The following is a 6,251-nucleotide window of genomic DNA, read 5'->3' as shown; positions in this document are numbered from 1 at the left end:
TATAGACTTGTCTCTATCCCTTGTATAAGGGATGGTCATTTTGTGTATGTTTTAAAGCAAATTCTTTGATCTAACATTAGTATTTAATTAGCATACAAGTTTGTTTGTTTTTTTTTTTTTTTGGGGGGGGGGGGGGGGGGCACGAGGGCTCCGCTCATCTGGTAAGGGTGCTTTATGAACGTCGCCTAGTTGACAGGATATCATGAGTTCAAAACCCGTTGTGTGTGCACTTCGCCTTGAGGTTGAAGCTGGGTGTACTCTGGTGGGCAAGGCAGACCTGAGACTTTACGCTCGTGAACTTGATGAGTTTCGCGGCTTCCCCTGATTATAAAAAAAAACATTTTGCTTAGTTCTTAGGTATCTAGGGATAAAAATGGTTTTTCTGGCCTTGATCTGATCCATATGTCAAATAGAAGCTGCCTGCATCCAGATCTGGCTAGGATCACAACATATCTGGCTGGGGTATTGTTAAAAAGTTAGATGCGGGTAAGTATATGAAGTTGAATCTTGGTCAGAATTGGGCCTAAACCAGATGGTTTCTCCTTTCCCATTGGAAAAGGATGAATATTACTGTTTCATCAGATATGGTCTAAGAAAGCTCAGATTGGATATGGATCTGGGCACGAACTTCGAGACCCAAAGACAGACCAGATTCATACAGTATGGACATATACACCGATAAAGTGTCGCCAAGCATTTGAGAAATGGAGAAAGTATTTGGGGCATCTCCTCGTTTGCGTTTGAATACAAAAGTGACATTGGTATACTTTTTTCAAGTATTTGCCAATAACCTGAACATCCAATTTTAGATGAGGTTGTGACCATACCCGTGGCCCCATGATCATCCCAAACTTCTTTTTCCCTTCTTTGGAACAATCCAATAGCATGTGAGTCATTGAGATTTATATGATGAAAACCGTAGCATAAATGAATTGTTTTCGACAAACAATAAGTAATGTCTTTTTCTATAGAAAGTGGCGTCATTTGTCAAAAGAGTCTTTGTTGTTTAACCAGTAAGTTGGATGCTTATTACATTTTTTCTAGTGATATTTATTAAGAGGAAACCCATTTCTGGCGGTGGAGCTCGAGAGAGACTGATGGTTTGCTTAGTGGCCTCCCCCAAGTGGTTAAAAGTTAAAACCATTGTTGTAAGTATATTACTCGATCATATCATTACTTTTTGAAAAAATGAAATGATATACACTCGTATACAAGTGTGTGGCGCACTTTAAAAAGGCCAAACTTTTTTCATTTTAAATTTTAAAAACCTCTTGATGGCCGAATTCCTCATTTGTGTAGAGGCCATTAGAGGGGAACCCAAGCACCCTAGGAGTCGTAAGAGCAATTTGGCAGGCAATCTGTATGCAAGGAAGAGGGGTTTTGCAGTTTCTTCAAGAGTGCATTTTTACCATTTTTCCAAACAAGGAATTGGATTAAGGTAAAAAAATCTCTATTTTTTTTGCTTTTTATTGAGTTTGTTTGGTAGAAAATGGCATTGGAGGATCCGATATGACAGTGGGGCACTCAAGTAAAGAGTGAAAACCGATTAAAAATCGAGGGAAACTAATGTCATGTTACTTTTTCAGGTGATATCTCTCGGTTGAAGCATCATTTAGCGAGGACATATCTTAATATTGTCGCATGCGTGTTAAGGCAATTGTTGAATGTCGTGAAATGACAATACCAATAACTATTTGATGGTCTAAGAAAAAAAAACAAAGAGAGATGAATGAGGCAGAAATGAGGTATGTGCAGTCCTTGAAGTTTTGCACCCACCATGGAAATGGCATCGGCACTGGGGACACAAACAAACATATTTCCTTGAACAAAAGCTACACCAGGGTAGGGTTTTGATGCAACTATGGCATGTGGGAGGTCATAAACCGTGCACTTGATGTGTGGAAATGAATCCACAATGACCATGGCTGCACCGCCTGTGCCTCCATCAACATCCACCAATGACCTCACGCCTTTCCAAAATGCTTCCAGCATCTCTTATGAGCACTGGCATCACCCTCTCTGCATCATTAGCCATAGCATCATTCAAGACCTTGCCGATGCCTTGGTGCTCAGATGCAAATTCAAAGAAGCCAATCCCTATTTTTTCATTGAAAAGAGGTAATTAGGCTGCCACCTTCCATGCAGCTGGCCAGAGAATGGGCCATAGATGTGTGCAGTTTGTCTGTGAACCATGTTGCTAATGGCAGCATGGTCTTAAGTCGATTCTTTATAAGGAAAGTGGAGGTAAGGGTGAGTTCATACCTCTCCGACTCACCTTCTATAGCAACTTTTCTGAAGAGCTCCATGTGCATGCCCTAGGTAACGCATCAGTCGGTATAGACTGTCTTCATGGACTGGCTGAGATTTGAGGGCACAACTCAACTGAGTAAGGCTCATAGGTTCGCCATGAGATTGAATAATGGTGTCTGCAATCCCAAAAGGAATAGCACATTTTAGAGCCATGGTATCAAGGAAATCCAGCATGTTACCCCACATATATGCCAGTGCTTCTTGTTCTTCTGATTGCTCTTTGCCACTTGTTACGTTCATCTCCAAATTAAGGCTGATCAACGATCCTGTCCAGATCCTCATTCCGACTGGATTCAGATCTAATCAATCCAATCCGATACGTAAAACATTGGTAACCGATATCCGACTCGATTCAAAAAAATGGGATCAGGTTAAAACCGGTTTGATATTGGATCGGTTAAAACTATTATATAGAGACTAAAAATACAATTTTACCCTTTGAGTGACACATTGCATAATTTGCATTTAAAAAGCCATTTAGTAAAAGACTGTAAATTCTAACTATTCAACATGTTTTTGTAACCACTCATTTGTTGGAGTAAAACAAAGACACACTCAGCAACACTACAAAAATATTAACCTAACAATGGAGAAATAAATACTAAAAACCTTTAACACAAGGTGAGAAACTACAACACGTACAGGCCACAAAACCCACTATTTATAGATAAAAACTTATAATTGTTTATTCTTAATTAATAGGCACTACCCCATTATTCCTATTACTAATGCACGACTCTAGTAACTCATAAAATTTATTCCTTACATTTTGGAACCACACATACACAACATGGATTCCCAACCATCTCATGCACCCATTAACCCATGACCTACGGTTACTCTCCACGTAACCTTCTTTGCATCATACTCTATCACTCCCCCTTGATGCAAAACTCGATACACCTAAAGTAGAACTGAAACTCACAAACTTTGAATAGCTAAGTGCTTTTGCAAATCCATTTGCAATTTGGTTATTTGTAGAGCAATATTTCATTGCTACAGCTCCATCGGCAACAGCTTGTCTGATGAAATGATGACACAACTCAATATGCTTAGTTCCCCCATGGAACATGAGATTCTTTGCCATGACAATGGTTGCTTGGTTGTCACAATAGAGTTCTGTTACATTTGTTCTTTCTTGATGCAAGTCTGCCAAAATTCTTCTTATCCAAATAGCTTGACATACAGTTGCATTCGCAGCAACATACTCTGCTTCTGATGATGAAAGTGCCATTGTTGCTTGCTTTTTTGACATCCATGACACGGCTCCTGATCCAAGATTAAAGATGAATTCACTTGTGTTTTTTCTGTCATCTACAAAACCAGCCCAATCACTGTCAAAAAAACCAGTTAATTTAAAATCAGGAATTAATTGGCACCAAATCCCATAATTAGTTGTTGCTTGAACATAACGAAGGATCCGCTTTGCCGCTCCAAGATGATGTATCGTGGGACACTGCATAAACCTTGAGATTAGGCCGACTTAAAACATGATATTTGGACGTGTATGTCTAAGATACATTAGCCGTCCAACTAAACTTCTATACAATTGTTCATCAGCCTTCATAGTACCATCATGTACCGATAATTTCTCATTAGTATTCATGGGAGTGGAACATGGCTTGCACGACACCATATTAAATTTCTCAAGTCTAAATCATACTTTTCTTGAGAAATAAAAATACCATCGACACTTTGTTGGACTTGAAGTCCAAGAAAACAATGTAACAACCCTAGATCTGACATTTCAAATTCTTGCATCACGCTCACCTTAAATTCTTCAGAAAGTGTACTTGACGAGCCTGTATAAATTATATAATCTACATAAACACAGACTATAAGAAATTCAGTACTTGATCCTTTTACATACAAAGTGTGCTCACTCTCACTTCTGTGAAATCCTCTTTGCATTAGGTATGAGTCCAATCTCCTGTACAAGGCTTGCGGTGCCTGTTTAAGGCCATAAAGCGCCTTTTCCAACCTGTACACCTTCTCCTCCTTCCCTTTAACAACAAATCCTTGAGGCTGGCAAACCTAAACCTCTTCTTTCAAGAACCCATTCAAAAATGTAGATTTTACATCAAATTAAAAAACTGACCATTTCATGAGCTGCTAATGCCAAAATAATTTTAACAGTTTCAAAAAATGCAACAAGAGAAAAAGTTTCTGAAAAATCTACTCCAAATTCTTGAGCATACCCCTTAACGACTAACCTTGCTTTATATTTTTGCACGCTCCTATCAGCATTATATTTAACCTTGTAAACCCATTTCACACCAATAGCATTTTGACCTGTGGGTAAATCTACAAGTTCCCAAGTATCATTTTTCTGAATGGCTACCATTTCTTCTTCCATGGATCTTACCCATTCTTGTTTTCCACTAGCATCCTCGTAGCACATAGGTTCTTTAACCAACAGGGCAAGAGTACAAGATTCATAATTTGTTTTTATGGATCTTACCTTTTTAGGTGGTGAGTCTGTGTCCTCAGTATCACTGTTATCTTGAGACATACTTGTTGAGGCTTTCAATGTCTTATCAGATACAAGGGAAACCACTTCCATCTTTGACCTATCTGCATCTTGATTCCAATTTCAAGAGCTTAATTCATTAAAAATAACATCACAATGAATAATAAACTCTTAGTTGTTGGATTATATAATTGATACCCCTTTGTTGTGTCACTATAACCAACAAAAATGCATTTCTCACTTTTCTTATTCGTCTTGTTACGATCACTATAATCGATCACGGAATATGACACACAACCAAAAACTCTTAAGTTACCTATATTTGGCTTTCATTGCCACCACCCTTCATATAGAGTCATGTTACGCACAACCTTTGTTGGAGATATATTGAGTAAGTATACTGTTGTGTTCACTGCTTCAGCCCAAAATTCGTTCGAGAGACGTTTTTCACTTAACATGCTCCTGGCCATTTCCACAACTGTTCAATTTTTTCGCTCAACAATACCATTTTTCTCTGGTGTTTTCCTTACTGTTAGCTACCTGCGAATTCCATTCTTCTTGCAAAAATCTTCAAACTCATTAAACAAAAAAATTTTCCCTCTATCTGTACGTAGACACTTTATGACATGCTTACTATCCTTTTTTGCAAAGGCTTTGAACTCCTGAAATGTTTTAAATGCTTCTGATTTTTTGAGAGAGAAAAAAAACCCAACTCATGCGAGTAAAATCATCAGTAAGCAATAAAAAATATCTACTATTGTTTAAGGATGGAGTGTTCATGAGCCCACAAAGGTCTGCATGAACTAACTCAAGAGGCTTTCTGGCTCTCCACGCCTTTTCAATGAGAAATGACAAACGATGTTGCTTCTCATATACACACCCTTCACAAATTCTATCACTGCACGTTATACTAGGCAACCCCAAAACCATGTTTTTAGTTCTTAGTATTTTCAGCCCATTATAGTGTAAATGTCTATACCATAAGTGCCAAAGATGTCAAGACTCATCCTCTTTGCCAATCAAGGCAACATCATTCATGTGTGTAAATTCAAGAGGAAACATTCTATTACGTGCCATCTTGACTATTATGAGGGGTTCACTGTCTATTTTTCTTTTTCTAATTTCACATACTCTATCATAAAAGTTAAGTGCATAACCAATCTCAATTAATTTTTTCACTTGTCATGTGGTTACTACAACTACTATCTAGAAACCACATATTATTAACCTTGGTTTCAAATTGAGCAACGAAAAGATTACCTTGTTTTTGTTCTTCAACGACATTGACCTGCTTCTTTGATTTCTCCCAACACCTTGGCTTCCACGTGCTCGTACTTCTTGCAATAATAGCATTGTTTATCTTTATAACTCGGCCTTTGATTGCTTCCATTGTGTCAACCCATTTCAAATCTCCCACAACCACGACCACGGCCACAATATCCTCCTCTACCTCTACCGCTACCTCTACCTT

General features: G+C 38.3%; 1 pseudogene; it reads right to left on the bottom strand.

Annotated features, from left to right (window-relative positions):
- Positions 1–1,253: 1,253 nt before the first annotated feature.
- LOC149844638 ((RS)-norcoclaurine 6-O-methyltransferase-like) lies at positions 1,254–2,592 on the bottom strand (annotated as a pseudogene).
- Between the last annotated feature and the right edge of the window lie 3,659 nt (positions 2,593–6,251).

Source organism: Nuphar pumila, chromosome 2 (assembly GCF_984573655.1).
Source record: "Nuphar pumila chromosome 2, dmNupPumi1.hap1.1, whole genome shotgun sequence".
Lineage (NCBI taxonomy): Eukaryota > Viridiplantae > Streptophyta > Magnoliopsida > Nymphaeales > Nymphaeaceae > Nuphar > Nuphar pumila.
The sequence above is the reverse complement of the archived record's forward strand: the minus strand, read 5'-3'. Positions and strand labels throughout refer to the sequence as shown.